This window comes from Anarhichas minor, unplaced genomic scaffold (assembly GCF_050575085.1).
Source record: "Anarhichas minor isolate MPS153535 unplaced genomic scaffold, ASM5057508v1 ptg000003l, whole genome shotgun sequence".
Classification (NCBI taxonomy): Eukaryota; Metazoa; Chordata; class Actinopteri; order Perciformes; family Anarhichadidae; genus Anarhichas; species Anarhichas minor.
In genome coordinates, this window is record NW_027466449.1 from 19,129,181 (window position 1) to 19,148,265 (window position 19,085).

Below are 19,085 nucleotides of genomic sequence, written 5' to 3' on the forward strand. Positions count from 1 at the left end.
TGTCATTGTTTTATTTAACACTGAGGGGACTTTCTGAATAAACAAAGTTTCTGATTCATGCAGAATCATGCAGGAGTGTATATATGCACATGTATGACTAAGGGAGAGAGAGAGGGAGAGACGGAGAGGGAAAGAGAAAGAGGGAGAGAGAGACGGAGAGGGAGAGAGAGAGAGAGAGGGAGAGGGAGAGAGAGAGAGAGAAAGAGAAGGAGGGAGAGACAGAGAGAGAAAGAGGGGGAGAAAGAGAGAGAGAGAGAGAGAGGGAGAGAAAGAGAGAGAGAGACGGAGAGAGAGGGAGAGAGAGAGGGAGACACAGAGAGAGAAAGAGGGGGAGAAAGAGAGAGAGAGGGAGAGAGAGGGAGAGAAAGAGAGAGAGAGACGGAGAGAGAGGGAGAGAGAGAGAGAGAGAGAAAAAGAAGGAGGGAGAGACAGAGGGAGAGAGTCCAATCCCAGAATGAAAAATGACTACCATGTTCATGTAAGTAAATCTGACTAAATGTGATAAAGAACAACATTACAAACTGCTGTAACAGTCTGTTGTTACTCCAGTGAGTAAAATACATCATCGTAAAAATACATCATCGTAAAAATACATCTATCGTAAAAATACGTCTATCGTAAAAATACGTCTATCGTAAAAATACGTCTATCGTAAAAATACGTCTATCGTAAAAATACATATATCGTAAAAATATATCCATCGTAAAAATACGTCTATCGTAAAAATATATCTATCGTAAAAATACGTCTATCGTAAAAATACATCTATCGTAAAAATACGTCTATCGTATAAATACATCTATCATAAAAATACATCTATCGTAAAAATACATCTATCGTAAAAATACATCTATCGTAAAAATACATCTATCGTAAAAATACGTCTATCGTAAAAATACATCTATCGTAAAAATACGTCTATCGTAAAAATATATCTATCGTAAAAATACGTCTATCGTAAAAATACATCTATCGTAACCATTGTAAGTTTTAATTCAAGTACTTTAAACTTTTCAGGGAAAAGGGTTGCTATGACAACAGTGATTGAATTCGTTTTTGTGTTTTTTTATTTAAATTCTTGGTCCATTATCTAGTTTTTCATTTAATTATTTTAAGTAAATTAATTGTTATATTAATCGATGTTTTTAAAACTAGTCTCTAGAAAGAATCCATGAATTATTATTAGATTAATTATTATCATCAGATTATTTAATAAACAATAACCGAGAGATTAATAGTTAGAAAAATAATCATTACATTAATCATTAATCGATAAAAAAATATCCTTTGAATAATAGATGAAAAAATAATTGTTCGATTAATAAATATAAAAAAACATTTTATTAATTGATTAAAAGAGAATCATGAGATTAAAAGTTAAAAAAATAATCAGATTAATTAAAACAAAAATAACCGTTAGATTAATCGATAAAAAATAAAGGTTCGATTAAAGGATAAAAAAATAATAATTTGATTAAAAATAATGGTTAGGCGCAGTTAGCCTGCTAATTTCAGTAGAGATGTTTATAACACAATACATAGAAGTCTTTGACATCTTTTTTTTAAGTGTAAAGTCTCAAAAGAAGCAGCTGTCAGATAAACGTAATGGAGTAAAAAAATAAAATATTTCCATTTGAAATGTAGTCGAGTAGTACACAAAGTACTGTAAGTACATGTAAATGTACTCCCTTCACAACTTGTGATACTAGATTCTCAACAACCTCTGCATGGTCTGAAATCTATTTTCCTCTCTTAATATAAAATATACTGAACACCAATGTTCACTGCTACACGAGGAAGAGTAACTCTCAGTATTGGCACATCCTCAATGTCAGACGAAGGAAACTGCATGTTGACAAAAGGCCAACACCAACGGCTCGCTTTAACCACTTGGACTACACGTGCGGTCGCATACCAGGTCCAAAACAGCTGCCATGTCCTTTTTTCTAAACTATAATCAATGTTACATCATTCAACTCTCTTGTTTCTCATGTCTCTGCTCTCTGATTACAACAACACCACATTCAGTTGTCAGCGGTGACTTTTTGTGGTGTTGGAAACTCGTCTGTGGAAACTGTTAAAGCATGAAGCGGCGCAACGAGGGAGACGTTCAGTTGACATGTGTTGTGCACGATGTCTTTTTGGAGAATGCAAACGGCGGCGGAGGGCTGCAGGGCGGGTTCTCTCACATCATAGCCGGTGACACTGAAGCGCATCGATCAGCGGGACTCAGGAACGTTGTTCAGACACCAAATGGTCGTCCATCATCTGACTGTGAAGTAGTTCTAAAAGTAGTTTGGGAAGCAAAAGCACCGCATGTGTCAGCGGCTGGCTTTAAAAAGAGAAGACTGATGCGTGCTGAAACCCGTGTGTAAGAATATAAAGAAACACACCGGAAACAATATAGAACACGGTTCCCCAAAGCGAGGCTATAAAGAGAATAAAGCCTCATTTAAAATGAATGAAATAGAGGAAAAAACAGGTCTGGTTCAATAAAAGCAAATGACAGTCCTTAGGTTGATTTACAGCTAGAGAGGGCTGGTGCAGAACAACAGCAGGTTTTTCATCACGCTGCTAGCTTCCAGCTACTATATTAGAGCCCGAGTGGACCAGCACAGCAGTAAACACGCTTTATCAAATATTAATGGGTGTCGGGTCTAATTTCACTACGTCAGAGCGGCGGAAATGTGGCGTTTACGAAACACACTGAGTTATGTGAGGTACAGTCTCAGGAGTTAAAGTCAATGCACACACACTAAAGTGTGTGTGTGTGTGTGTGTGTGTGTGTGTGTGTGTGTGTGTGTGTGTGTGTGTGTGTGTACTGTATATGTGAGTGAGAATGAGAGGTTTCAGGCTGTGAGCACTTGGTTGACAGATCTCATTAACCGGCGGTCCGTGTGAGATGAGGTGTGCTGAGACATGTTGTGGATTGATGTGACAAATATGTCTCTGTTGGAAGAGGCGGCCGCTCCCACAGAGAGATGAGGAAGGTGACGAAGAGCGAGGAGGAGCGAGGAGGAGCGTCTCATACATCTGAGACACAAATCACAGACTTTCTAGTGCAGTATATATGTATATATATATTATTTTTATGAAGCACTGATGTGTCTGGATAAGAAAATGTATATACGTATATAAAATAATTCATAAAATATTTTGTTTTTACAAACATAAAATTATCACAACTCGCACACCGGACAGATATCAGCTATATCACATGTGGAGGATGAGTTACGGAGTCTCACAGCCAGAAGAAAGAAGCTGTTGTGAAGTCTGGAGCTTCACCAGCTGATACTTCTGCATCTCTTTCCAGACGGCAGCAGAGTGAACAGCTTGTGTCTGGGTGGGTTTAGTCTTTTAATGTCCTTTGAGGCTCTTCGCAGGCACCTCTCGTCACCAATATCACTGATACTCAGTAGTAGTAGTACCAATCATGTTCTGAGTGGTTTTAATCACCCGCTGTAGAGCCCTCCTGTCCTGGGCCGTGCACATCACATATCGGTTTGTAATGTTTACAGTCAGAATGCTTTCTAGGATGCTTTTCCGGTTACTGAGGAATTCTGCCTTCTTAAAGTTCCAGTGAAATGGTAGTTTCAGCGTCTTTACCTTCTGTACTCAAGTTTCCTGAAGAAATACAGCCGTGTATGAGCTTTCTCCACCAGGACAAAGATGTACAGTGCAATAATATATCATATATCATATATATATACACAGAGAGAGACTGTAATCTTATTGGTAGATTTTCTAGCAGTGTTGATGATAACGATGTTCTTTTGTGCTTGCCATGGTCCCCTTCACATCTCTATTCAGTGACAGCGTTTGCTTGTACCTCGCTGGTTCTACCGCTGCGCTGACTGAACACACTAATTGCTGAACTGTGAGCTCGCAGCCATCATAACACCAGACTGCTCCTCCCGTACGACCAAGCAGCAGCTCAAATAGTTACTGTGTAGTAGTGGCTGTCTCAGGAGGAGAAAAGAAGCATTAAACCAGTGATGTGGAATAAAAAATAAATAAAAAAACAAGCCTGTGCTGAGCAGGTGCAATATGTACAGGAGACAGTCCATCAGGATAGGAATCGGTCTCCAAAGACGGAAAATCAGCTGCAGTACAAGGAAAGTGTGATTGTTCTGTGTACATCGGGATGTTTGACCATAACGCTGGTGATTAAAACATGACTCAGAGGCACAGTAGCTCTGTTGATGCAGTTATTACATCTGAGGTGACTCGTGTTTGTATCAGACGATACAATATAAGAACAGAGCTTTTGTTCGAGGTGTATAGTGTGAGATTGGGAGCATTTTGATTGCCTCTCAAAGCTCTCAACATGGCGACGGCTGAGCCGTCAGCTAGCAGCTAACGGTGCTAACAGTGCTAACAGTGCTAACAGTGCACTAGCATGCACTAAAAGACCTTTTCCTAAACCTAACTAAGTTAAGCTTTTTTTGTTGATTAAACCTAACTGAGTTGTTTCCTGGGATGACTGAAGTTTATCTTGAATGCATATGCATGTAATGAGCGTAAATTGCTCGACTTTTGTAGGGAAATGTATGAAAGATGAGGAGTAACCCTTTCATAAAATATCATATGAATCGTTGTATTAGAAGACGTTGTTTGATGATACATAAAAGCTCTGAAAGGTGTAAATTGCCCCTTTATATATATATATATATATATATATATATATACATGTGTGTTTACATGCTGGCTAAAGTTAGCTAAAAGGCAATTATAGCCACAATTTGCCGCCTCCTGGATTGGTCATTATTCTCACACTGACTGTGACTGTTTCCACCGCTATCGGCACTTCTTCCTGATCATTATCCCAAATGAATTAGTTTTCCATCCCCCTCTAATGTCTCAACCTCTGCCCCTCCACTCATCACCAAGAGCGGAGCAGAGAAAGTCCCGTATCCATCAGCGCTGCAGACGCAGCTCCTCGGTGGAGGAATAGCCTCTCGTATGTCCTGCCATTTATCATTTATCGATGACGGTAATTGTCCCCGGCACCACTGATCAGAGCAACCGAGGCACTGTGGATATTAAGTCACTTTATCACCCTGAGTGAAGGCTGCAGTTTCCCCGGCATTAGACGTCATGTGACGGATCAGTTTCTGCCGCTTTTCATCCTCATTTAGGAAGCAAGTTTTTACAACGTCTTGTTGTTATTGGTGTAAATGAAACATCTTCTCTAATCGGATCCGAGCCTCCGTCTCTGTGGCGTGTGAGGTGGAGCTGTACAGCTGCTGTAGTAGGATGAGCGGGACATTAGATGTGTCATTTCCTCTGCACGGGCAGATGGGAGCTGCTCATTGAAGCTGCCCTTTCTTTGATTATGTTTGACGGCAGTATGAGTGGGTTGAAAATGAACAGCCTCACCTGGGCCACGGGTAGCTCAGCTGCTAGCGTCTTTGCGCTGCAGTTCTACATTCAGTGTGAGGTATATTTGGAGATTTGAACATGTTGTTTCACAGACAGATTACTGGAGAATCTCAGCTTTCCTCATACAGCCCTGAACACACAACACAGTTAATCCAGCTTTCAGGGAAAAACAAAACAAAGGAGAAAACCAACATGAATAGAGTAAACACTACTTTTTACAGAGGCTTCCAAGGAAATACACGAGTAACATTTCCAACGAATAAAAAGTGAACTTTAAGTTGACCCTTGACGTCATTGGACAATACAGAGCTGATTGAAACCTGGTGATTGGTTGATGCTTTTATTCACGGTGCAAAATCTCACAAAAATCGACTTTTTCAAAGTAGCTTTTTCACAGCATAATATTTGCTTTCTGTGTTAAAGTACTCACGACAACAACAACAAAAAACAGTTCAATGAAAAATAATAAATTGAAGAGCAAATTAATCGCACAAATCAATGTCCGTCGGTGTGAGAAGGCCTTCAGGCAGAACCAGACGATAGAAGATCTAATCCCGCTCTCTGAGCCGCAGAGTTTAAAAGATACGTTATGAAATACAAGTATCACTGGAAAAAACTGTATGTTTGTAGAATAAGACGAGACTTTTAACTTGAGTAAAAATAAGAATCGAATAAAAATGACCTCAAAACTTTGTTATTATGACAATTCAGGTAATAAGAATAATTAAGTAGTACTTCAGTTTCGTGAAATCTTTTATTTTGGCCAATTGTGCGTTCCTTATTTCTGTCCTCTGTGTTGGTTGACTGTGATCTCAGCATCGGGGCCACGTTTTCCTTGAGGGGAATCTAAACAGGCAGATAATGACCGAGCCTCGGCTCAGAATCACTTATCTGACCACTTACTCAGCAAGCTGCAGAGTTTCTCTCTTTATTGAATCCTCTACATTCGGCTCCGCATTTGGTGCAAATATTAGATAAATGCGATAAATTACTGACGGCGGAACAAAACCGTTCATTATTTTAACATTCCTTCTAATAAAACTTCATTTTATTTTTGCCATTACACTGTTGTTTGGGGTAAATATGGCCACAACAGAGACAGGATGGTTAGGCCATGAGAAAGCAGATATATAGCATGACAGTTATCACTCACGTCACTCTGCATTCAACTCAGCTCTGAAATCACTTTCTCTCATTAATATTCTCTCGTGATATTCCGAGGGTTTTTATCTGTTCAGAAAGCGGAACGGGCAAGTGGGAGGTCCTTTGAGGCTGAAAAAAAACTGCATGAAAATGAAGTGATTTGAATATTAAGTAGTGTGTGATGCCCAGGAAAGTGTACACTGGAGCGTCTGAGCCTCGAGATGGAAAGAGACGGAAAAGGAAGTTCAAATGACGGAGCAATCTGATAAAATCCTGATAAGGAATCAATTAGCTGCACCAAATATCAGCTGTTTATCTCCACCATCTATAGATGTACATTCACTTTAACGGTCGTCGGTATGCTGCTGTCAGTCAGCTCCGTGAGGACTTACTGTTGATCCCATCAGTTCAAAGAGAAGTCTTTAGAGGCTTGAATCCTGGAAAAACTTCAGAAATGATAAATGTGTTGGCCTCAGAGTACGATGAGATGAATAAAACAGGAAACAAATCTTTTCATTATATCAATCAAGGGCCAGGATGAAGCTTAAGCCTATTAAAGGTGTTTCACATGAGGTGTGGGCTCTACAACATTTATTTGGTGATAACCGAGCTGCGTCACCACGGAGCCCACACTGTCACTAACTGCACTCTCTGAATAAATATGATCTGATAATTTAAAGAGAAGCGGACAGAAAGGTCGACAACAGATTCATCATGAAAACAGGTAAAAACATAAAGATAGAATCTAAAGCTACAGAGTAAAAGTGAACCATCACATCACTCAGTATACCTTAAGCAGCTTGGATAGACGTGCTAATGCTAAAATACTGAGCTAACTTAGTCTGCTAATGTTAGCTCCACAGGTTTTTACATAAACACAGTGAAAGAGGTTCCATTCAGTTACAATATGGTGCGTTCAAGCTCCAAACAGTAAAAAAATGGGTATTGGGCGAAGGTTAATTACAACGTTATCACGATGTGTTCAAATGTAATCGTGAAAAATGTAGTTTTTGGAATTTGAATAAATCCAGTTGCTTGAAGTTTTCACGATAGATATCGGAGATGTAATTATTACTCCTGACACAAGCTCTGAATACAAGAAAATATTTTAAGAAAAATACAATCATTTATTTTTAATTGTGTTTTTTTAATGCAAATAACCACAATAAATGACAGTAACAAAGTTAAAGGATAACATCTAGAATTGTATTTATTTATTTAACAGGAATACATTTCCATTTCGGACGAGTACGTAAAACACCAAAGCATAATGTCAAGACCTGGTTTAACCACGACGAGCTCCAAATCCACTAAAGCAGCCTGAACATGAAGAACAGAGCTGAACGATGCCACGCTGTGATTAGCCAGCTCGCGTTCTAGGGGCGGGACTTAGCGAAGGGGGTCAATTGCAAAAACTCTTGAGCTAAGCCGAAGCTTTAGATCGACGCGTGATGCCTTTTGATCAAGTGATTCAAACGTCCTGGCGAGAAAAAAGGCAGCCAATGACGGTTGAAGCAGTATGTGTTAAAGCGGACCACTTGAAAGACAAGAGCAGAAAATGCCTCTTCAAAGACATTGCTTTTTTGTTTTGAAGAAGGCAGCGAGTCCAAACCGTCCCCTCGGCTGTCAGGGACACAACATGAACGTTGCGAGCAATCCTATCTCTGCTGCTACAGATAGTAGCCGGCCTGATTCCTGATCAAGGGGCCGCGCTGCCGAGAAGGATCGTCTGATTCCCAAAACGCAACCCTCTGGCATGAGGCTTCTGACAGATCAATTACACTATCTCGCCCATGCCAGCCGTGGTAGGTGGGCGGCATAAGCCTGTGGTTGAATAGCAATTCTAGTCTTCTAGGTTGTTCGGTGAACGGGTCCGAGCTTGTGCCTATTGGGTTACACATAATCGAGTCTTTGAAGGAGAGGACAGTGGCTGAATAGCAGGATATCGTTTGGTTCTATCTTCCAGGCCATTGTGTCGGTGTCAGTGTGGTGAATGCACGGGGAAAAGGGAAAGGTATGGAAACATACGAGACATTGTGTCTGAACGTCAGCTGATATACCGCCCTGGGAGAGAGAGAGCGAGACATTAAATACGGAGAAAGATGTGTGTGTATTGAGGTGGTGATGGAGGGAACGTGTGCTCGCTAAGGTTTTGTTTATTTTCCTTTTATTAAGTGAGTCTGTGCATTTGATGTCTGCACTTTTGTAACTTGCGCGTGAATGCGAGGCGATGTGATGACACCGAGCCTGCGGCGATCTGTCTTTTCCATTCCTTGCCAGGGTGTTGGTGAGTTGTTGAATATTTCATCAGTGCTGTAGGCGCTGGGCTCTCCTGTGCAGGTGTTGATTTGGTTCTAACCTCAGGTAGCCTCTGGGTTGTCCGGTAAAAGTGAAAACATAAATGCAAGAGAGAGTGTGTTTTGTTTTTTTCCACCAATCAATATTTATGACAGAAACAAACTTCTCTTTCATCCGAAGGCCTCTGAAGGACTTTAGAGGTGGGAGAGCAACAACCGGCCGGCCGGTAGAGTTTACCTGGAAGTCAGTTGCCCGAAGTGAGCTCGTCGCAGCAGTGGTGTGCATAAATCTGCTCTAATAAGTCCTTGGGACGTACATTGGGTCGTACACACACACACACACACACACACACACACACACACACACACACACACACACACACACACAAATAGGACCACACAAATTACCACTTTTCTATTCTGAGGTTTCAGTTCATGTGGGGATAAGTAAGCCTGGAGGATTACACACACACACACACACACACACACACACACACAGGCAGATGTGTGCGCATGGATGCACACAGAAACACACCGATACAAAGAGATAAAGAGAAAAAGAAAGAGAGAGATATTCGTTTTTGTTTTGACAGGGAAGTCTACCACTAAGTAAGCAAAATTAAACTCTATGAAAAAAATACAATAACTTCTGAGAGGCAGTTTCAGACAGAAAATAGATTGTTACAGGAAAAAAAAAATCTTTAGTGGAGGTATGAGCACTAAGATGGAGGGAGGGAGGGAGGGAGGGAGGGATGATGAATGGATGGATGAATGAATGGATAGATGAATGAATGGATGATGGATGGGTGGAGAGAGGAGACGATGGATGATGGATGGATGGATAGAGAGAGGAGGGGATGGATAGATGGAAGGATGGATGGATGGATGGATAGAGAGGAGAGGATGAAAGCATACAGTGTGGTTCTCCAGCTCTGCCCTGGAGTCTCCGTCTGTGATAATTACACTGCATTGTGCCCCGGGTCAGTGTTATTAAAGAAGCAGAGCTCACTGATGGAGCTCTCTGTATTTTTAGAGTTCAGGTTGCTCTTTTGTCCTCATGCCCACCACTCTGGGGATTAGGCTCGGGATCGTCAGCTGGCAAAGGAAACCGTCTGAGGAAATGTTGTTGGAGCGAACATGTCATCTGTTCCTCGAACAACAACTTGAGCAGGAATTCCCTCAAGGTTTGTCTTGTTTTTAGGGGGTTTGAACAGCAAACATGAAGGTGCATTACATTAACTCTACAGTCTGGATCTCCAGCCTCAGAAACAGGGCTTCTGCCACAATACTGATCTACCCACAAAAATGAAATAACCCCGAATTCCATGTAACATCTTCATACATCATCTCGTATCGTCTAAATCTGAGGACGCTTCGGGCCGCGAGGTGTCAGAAGAATATTCATGATATTTGCGGACAGGAGGCGATTCCCCCCTTGCCGACAGACTCGACATATCGGTCCATAAATGCGCCCTTCTGGAGGCAGTAATGACAGACCAGGAGAGGATTCATAAATCAGAGGCCTGGTGGGGAGGGCGGGCTGACATTGATGCATGCGGGGGACACCGAAAAACACAGCGGAGGGAGAGCAGAAGACAAAGGACACGGTGAATGACTTCATACGCTACACGAGGAGAAGCGTAATAACTCGTAACATCGGTGCAAGGGGGGGGGGGGGGTTATAATCCAGTATTCGTGAACGCCATAGGCTGCGACGTGTCTGCATAATGAGCTGCAAAAGCTCCACACTGACAAACACACACGCACACACAACCACAGCTTCTGATGATCACACGCACACACAACCACAGCTTCTCATGATCACACGCACACACAACCACAGCTTCTGATGATCACACGCACACACGACCACAGCTTCTCATGATCACACGCACACACGACCACAGCTTCTTATGATCACACGCACACACAACCACAGCTTCTTATGATCACACGCACACACGACCACAGCTTCTTATGATCACACGCACACACAACCACAGCTTCTTATGATCACACGCACACACAACCACAGCTTCTCATGATCACACGCACACACGACCACAGCTTCTCATGATCACACGCACACACGACCACAGCTTCTTATGATCACACGCACACACGACCACAGCTTCTTATGATCACACGCACACACGACCACAGCTTCTCATGATCACACGCACACACAACCACAGCTTCTGATGATCACACGCACACATAACCACAGCTTCTCATGATCACACGCACACACAACCACAGCTTCTCATGATCACACGCACACACGACCACAGCTTCTGATGATCACACGCACACACGACCACAGCTTCTCATGATCACACGCACACACAACCACAGCTTCTGATGATCACACGCACACACGATCACAGCTTCTTATGATCACACGCACACACGACCACAGCTTCTTATGATCACACGCACACACGATCACAGCTTCTTATGATCACACGCACACACGATCACAGCTTCTTATGATCACACGCACACACGATCACAGCTTCTTATGATCACACGCACACACGATCACAGCTTCTTATGATCACACGCACACACGACCACAGCTTCTTATGATCACACGCACACACGATCACAGCTTCTTATGATCACACGCACACACGACCACAGCTTCTTATGATCACACGCACACACGATCACAGCTTCTTATGATCACACGCACACACGACCACAGCTTCTAATGATCACACGCACACACGACCACAGCTTCTGATGATCACACGCACACACGACCACAGCTTCTGATGATCACACGCACACACGACCACAGCTTCTAATGATCACACGCACACACGACCACAGCTTCTGATGATCACACGCACACACGACCACAGCTTCTGATGATCACACGCACACACGACCACAGCTTCTTATGATCACACGCACACACGACCACAGCTTCTTATGATCACACGCACACACGACCACAGCTTCTCATGATCACACGCACACACGACCACAGCTTCTTATGATCACACGCACACACGATCACAGCTTCTTATGATCACACGCACACACGACCACAGCTTCTAATGATCACACGCACACACGACCACAGCTTCTCATGATCACACGCACACACAACCACAGCTTCTGATGATCACACGCACACACGACCACAGCTTCTGATGATCACACGCACACACGACCACAGCTTCTCATGATCACACGCACACACGACCACAGCTTCTGATGATCACACGCACACACGACCACAGCTTCTCATGATCACACGCACACACGACCACAGCTTCTGATGATCACACGCACACACGACCACAGCTTCTCATGATCACACGCACACACGACCACAGCTTCTGATGATCACACGCACACACGACCACAGCTTCTAATGATCACACGCACACACGACCACAGCTTCTTATGATCACACGCACACACAACCACAGCTTCTGATGATCACACGCACACACGACCACAGCTTCTGATGATCACACGCACACACGACCACAGCTTCTCATGATCACACGCACACACGACCACAGCTTCTGATGATCACACGCACACACGACCACAGCTTCTGATGATCACACGCACACACGACCACAGCTTCTCATGATCACACGCACACACAACCACAGCTTCTCATGATCACACGCACACACGACCACAGCTTCTGATGATCACACGCACACACAACCACAGCTTCTTATGATCACACGCACACACAACCACAGCTGCAATGTGCCTTTAAGGTCAGGGCCGTAATGAGTCACATTACCATGAAGCAGAGGTTGACTGTTGTTGGTGAGCGATCAGAGAGAAGCTGGACTACATTATCTTACACACACACACACACACACACTTTATTAAGACTCTGTGGTTTTACGAGGCAATAAAAGCCTAATTGTCTTCTGTTTAGTTTCACTACAGGAGGACGTAGATTGACATTTCTGTGTGAACGTTGAGTAAATCTTCACTGATGCTGTAAAATCAGTATAAAATGTAAACTGTGTTTCAGTGTTGGAGTGTGTAACCGCTCTGGTGTTACACTCTGAGGGCACCTGTGATTGTGACTCAGCAGGTGGGGGGGGGCAGGTCGATGGTAGAATTGGTGGTTCAATATCCTGCTCCCTCTGGCCACTTCTAAATCTACTCGTGCAATATACTGAACTCTAAATCACAGGCGTGTGAGTGTGTGAGTGGGTTAATGAGTGGCACATTGTAAAGCACTTTGTCCAGTAAGGTAATAACTGCAGTCCATTAACTTGTTTTTGGTGGGGGGGGGGGGGGGGGGGTGATGGTTCGGTCCCAGCTAGGAATGTTCTCAGAGTACAAAAGGTGCTGTATTCATAAATGACATAGAATTGCTGCACATTACACTAAAACATATTTTATGAATTGTAGGTCGGCGTCACGTTCTTCAATGTGAATTATCAGATTTGAAAAGTTGTGTGAACTTCTGAAACTTGCCATCTTTCCATTACATTTCTGTAGAAGCGTTCAGCACCAAATGTCCTCTCAGATTAGATTCATAACAATACGCTAATAAAAAAATGGAACTGAATAAAGCACTGCACGAATGTGTCCTATAATATCCGGAGATGAGTCAGCATTTTTTCACTTCCTGTTCCCTTGAGTGGTTTTGAATTTGTTTTTGTGTAGATGTCTGAAATAAAGTCTGTGTTTAACACAAGCTGAAGAGATTTTAACGTCAGTAAACACCCCTCTGGTATTATAGGCTTTTTACGTGTTTTAAAGAAGACGACTGAACGAGGTCATGTGACCTGCTCGCTCCCTGCAGCTCTCTATAAATTATTTCGGCTCGACTTTAATTCAAAGTGTGCAAACACAGTAAATTAATCTTATTTTTTTACACGTGCGGCCCCGAATCTTCAATTTGAATCCCGTGACCGATGAGGTCGCTGCTCTGTGACAGAAACAATCCGAGACCTCGTGTCTGGGTGGAAAAAGGTTTTTAAAACACAGGATGGTAAAAGCGTCCCGTGTGTGCTCCAAAACAAACACTGGGGCTCAGTCGGAGGAAATGTAATCTTCTAGCGAAGCCTGAATCACGCTGTTCATCCCCAGCAGTGAATGATGCTGAAAGTCTCGGGGGTGTGGGGCAGAAAAGATCAACCCTCACAGATTGGCCTCGGTTCCACTCACAAACGATCGATTGCCAGGTAAACAACATTACCAATTTAAATCTGCCCTCGGGGTTGTTAGAAATATATAATATTGCTAACAATTTATTTAGAGCAACATGCTCTGATGGCGCTATAAGTCCCCCTCATAGGCACACTATGTTGGCGTTAGCGAACGCTACGCTAACACACACAACCGCTCAAATGAGAGCAATCGCAGCCTCCGAATGTGTCGCTGAAATTGGGGGATGTGGTTATTCAATGCAGAGGCGTGTAGCATCTCCTCTCTCCCTCGGCTTCACTGTCACCCTCCCACATACAGTAACAAGAGCTGCCTGAGATATGCATGCCAGTAACCTACATTTCTAAAGGTTTTATTTGTCCGCTTGTCTCCTGCTGCTGATTTGGGGCCTGCGGAGGCTCAGCGAGGCCTCACCGCTCACCGCTTTGATGTCCGGACTAACTCACTAGTGTTAATAGAAACGAGTGTGCACGGCTTTATTTCTGAGTGCACTGCGATGATGCCAGCCATCACCAAAGAAAATGCTTCTAATGCATTAAAAGTAGGGCACTGCCAAAGAGCTGCTGCCTGGTGTGACACACTCTAATGTATGTAAGGTGTGTGTGTGTGTGTGTGTGTGTGTGTGTGTGTGTGTGTGTCTGTGTGTGTGTGTGTGTGTGTGTGTGTGTCTGTGTCTGTGTGTGTGTGTGTGTGTGTGTGTGTGTGTGTGTGTGTGATGGTGGTCAGGTTGGCACTGGATACAGCTCGGTTATCCAAAACAGAGCCAATCTACACCGCGGTTCCACGGCGTATTGCGTTACAAGGGAATCCACACTGGTCAGGATCAAAATGGACGCAGCTAACGGGAGAGTTACTCATCGCTATCGGAGTCTCAGTTACTGACAGCATGACCAGCCAGAAGCTTATCGGACTCTCCCCTCGGCTGCTGGTGTCACCTGAGTCCACCTGTACTGAGGAGAGGAGGTGATCCGGTGTGCAATAGAATGTCATTAAAGTAAGACAACGTGTAACTAGGGCTGTTAACATGCACAAACATAAACACAGCACACTTTATATGTTTAAATGATGGCACGATGTAAACTCAGAGTCCTCCTCCTCTGGTCCACCAGAGTCCTGCTCTTTGTCCTGATGTCCGCCCGTCTAGTGCAGCTTGATCCTGGACCATCATGGATCCAGGTCTCTGTGAAGATGTGGACTCAACAGTCACCGACCTCCCGCTGCTTTTTATTTTCTGTGACCGGGGCATCAAACAGCCAGGAGCATGCTGGGTAGTGGAGTAGCCTCAGGTCCTAGCTGGGTTAGCTTAGCTTCCATCTGGGCTCTCCTTCCTCTCCTCTCTGGGGCAGTTTGGTTAGGTGAGGTAGCTGTAAAGGGTCTTTTATCTTTTCACATTTTTTAATTTGAGTTTACATGCAAGGCTGTGATATGTTTATGCTAGTGATTAGCATTAGAGCTATACGCATGAGTGACTCACAAGCTAACTGAAAGGCTAACGGCCACTCTCCTCAAATACTCTTCTCTTAACAGCAAAAGCTAAATTCAATAACCATAGCCGGGTCACACCCAGTAGAGGGTGGAACCTATGCATATGTTTAAGACGATATGTAGAGTTAAAATACTTTGCACTAAAATGTGGACCTGAATCCATCAACAACACCACTAAATATACAAAAACCTGCAGGTTTAGTGAGTTCATAGAAGTTTTAAGTCTCTTTCTCTTTCTTTCATGCTGTCTTGGTCTGTGTGACGTCTCATTCATTAGCTGCTGTCGTTCACATTCACATGTAACACAGAGTCGTCAGCAGCATCCATAAAGAGCTGCTTGTTTACTCCTGAATCAGAAAGAAAGCAACGGAGGACAATAATACCAGTCGGTGATTATCTAAAGCTGAGCACTGCTGTTCACAATCAGAGGTTATTCACTGATGCTCGTCTGTCACAGTTTGTCTCCAATGTTTCAGATATAACAAACCTCTCACAGGTTTGAATGTGTAGAAGTACAGACTGGAAATTAGTGCCAGTTACACAATAGCGAGCTGAAAACTAGCAAGAAATTACGAGGCAATATAAAATAAAATGAGATTAACAATGATTATTTGCATGGCCCATGAAAGGGAATGAAAGCAGCCAAGCTACTGATTGCCAATTGTGCTTTAGGATCCCTGCAGCACATCCTCACCTGTTGCTCAAAGACGATCGCTCTCACTTCTAATAGTAGGATCAGTCAGAGCAATCAGCGCTGCCTTTAAATCAGACAGCTTCAGGTCCACCTGAACACTCAGCTTAACTCCCCCCAAACCAAGCTGCAGCTGCAGTCGTCTTAGTGTTCAAACAGGAAGTCAGGAGGGCCAGGTACAAGAAGCTGGGAGGTGAGTGCCACATGCAGAACAGGTCGGTCTGTTAAACTCTCTGTAGGGTCCTTCAGGTGAGATACATTCAAAGCAAAATCAATACTTGTTATGCACTGGTCAGTTTGGAGGTTGTGAAAACATCCAAAATACACATTTTAGTTTTTATTTTACTACTTTATCTGTTTACGTCTGTAGATTTCTCCTAAATTCACCAAAAGTTACCATTACATAATGCCTCATTTGCATATTCAAACACAACGTTTCAGTAAACTTGTAATACAAATAATACTCCTCTTAATGTGAGTGATGAAGTGGTGAAGTTTCATGGTAATATCTGTGAGTTCATGTTGTGACCCTGTTCACCTGTAGAGTCTCTTAATGTGAGTGATGAAGTGGTGAAGTTTCATGGTGATATCTATGAGTTCATGTGTTCACCTGTAGAGTCTCTAAATGTCTGTAATGTAACTAAACGTCTCTTTAAAGGACGTTTCCTCTAAATGAGTTTGTTCTCAGACTCTGATGATAAATCTCCACTTCAGCAGCTCTTACATTCACCAAACTTCACTCGTTCATTCCTCTCTGTGTGCTGAAGGTTTCTACAGCGAATTGCTCAGCGAAAGAGTCGAGGCAAATGTATTTTGGCACTTCAGTGATGAGCTCCGTCCGCTATCAAAATTGAAAGTGTCGGACTGCCGGCGCTGTGGTGTGTGTGTGTGTGTGTGTGTGTGTGTGTGTGTGTGTGTGTGTGTGTGTGTGTGAGAGAGTGATGTATAACTAGAGGAAGCGATGGAAGACGATGTGAAAATCAAGTCTGGCAAGCCGGTCCGCGCTGCAAAACCAACGCCTGCTGACGAGGCCGATGCTGTCTGAGATAGTAGCTTTGAGATGCATTAGAATCTTTCACTGACTGGTCAACAATAGTTCTGTCATTTTAATGTAATTGACTTCTTTGTGTATTTGTCATTGAAAACACAATTTTGCTTTTTAAAACATTTGCAAACCGTGTTAGTAACCTCGTGCATGGATTGTAAAAAATGTGTTTTTTGTAGCAGAGCGGCAGAAATCAACCTGCAATCCAGAAATATCGACCTGCATCTCTCTGAAAATGACCTGCAGAACTGCCATCATGTCGACATGTATTCTCTCTCTCTCTCCACCTCCCTTTGTTACGGCCTCCCTTTCCTTCCTTTCTCCCTCTCTCCACTGCTTGTTTATCTCTGCCTCCTTCTTATCCTCCTGTCCTTTACTTCCTTTGTCCCTCTCTCTCTGTGAGGCCTTGCAGCGGTTTGCATCTCTTTGTTTTATTGTTGGCACTTCCACTTCCACTTCCCACAAGACACACTTAACTGAAACCAGGATCTTTCCCTAACCCACCGCTGTGCTTTTGATGCCTAAACCACAGACGGCACTCAGGACGTAGTGATGAAGTCCTGTACTCGGTGCACTCACCATCCACGCAGACCACCTCCATGTGACGCCACGGGGTAGCTCATAAATGTAGGCCTTAATCAATTTTCACAAATTCACAAGTGTAATATATTACCAGTAATAAGTGACCAAATATGGGGTCAGTACAGGCGGCAACCTCCGGTTCTGCCGAGTGAAACCAATGCAGAAGTGTCTTAGAACTTGCATTCTCTCTACTGACCATCAGGGGGCGCTGCACGATGGACACGACACGACTGACCATTTGTTAAAAAATCAATCGCTATTCTGTTACTGGACTGCTTATATTACGCCTCCAATGTTTCCAGAAAACACATTTTAGTGAAGTGTTTTGCTGTAAAATGAGAAAGTTTGTCACCCGGCCGCCATGTTTGAAAAACAGACACGCCAGAGCAAAGCCTCGCCCACTTGAAAGGGGGTGAAAGCGGACCGGTTGGGGTTCCGTCGTGTCTTTCCGTTTGTTTGGCCAGATTTGGTGGATCTCCACCATCAAGGCCGAATGAAGACAATGCATGAGTCACTACTCTTTTGTTATATTTAGTTTATTTTCCGTACATTTCCACAGTATAGCCTCTATTTAAGAACACATTATTTGTCTCTTGGGTTTAATTAAGCTTCTTTTCCTCAGATTAAACTGATGATGAGTGGTCTCTCTCTATTTTTTGATTTTCTTGGAACACAAACTATAAACTTACACTTTCAGTCGACACTAACCTCATCCAGATTATGTGTTGCTGGCAGATCTGTCATGTGACAAATATCGCTCCTCTGTATAATTCCTGTAGTTTTTCAGCAGTTTAAAATAGAGAACCGAAAACACTTCCCAAGCATCCCACGAGGATCTAACAGAAGAGCTCAGAGACTTTTGACCTTGACTATTTTTGTAAACCTCGTCCCTCTTGACAGTGATTAATTTCAGGTGGAGATACCGGCTCCGTGGAAGCAATAAAGATGCGCGATCGCTGCACGAAACAAGAAGAGACAGCTGCAGCCCATTCAGCCGACATGCAACCGCTTCTGATAAAAGTCTAAAACCAAATCTGTCAGAGGGAAAAACACTATCATCAACACAATACAGTACGAAGCAAACAAGGGACATTAATCATTGTGTGAAGCACGATAAACGTGCTTTGAGAGACCCGCTTCTGCTACGCAATTATCCAATAGAGCATGTTTGTGTCGAAGCCCTTCGGCTTCATTCTCCAGAGAATGAAGGTTGATGATACACGGCCTTGTTTACTCAAGTTGAATGAAGAGATACAAGTTCATCTGTCTGGACCGCTGTATTCTTACATGCAGACAA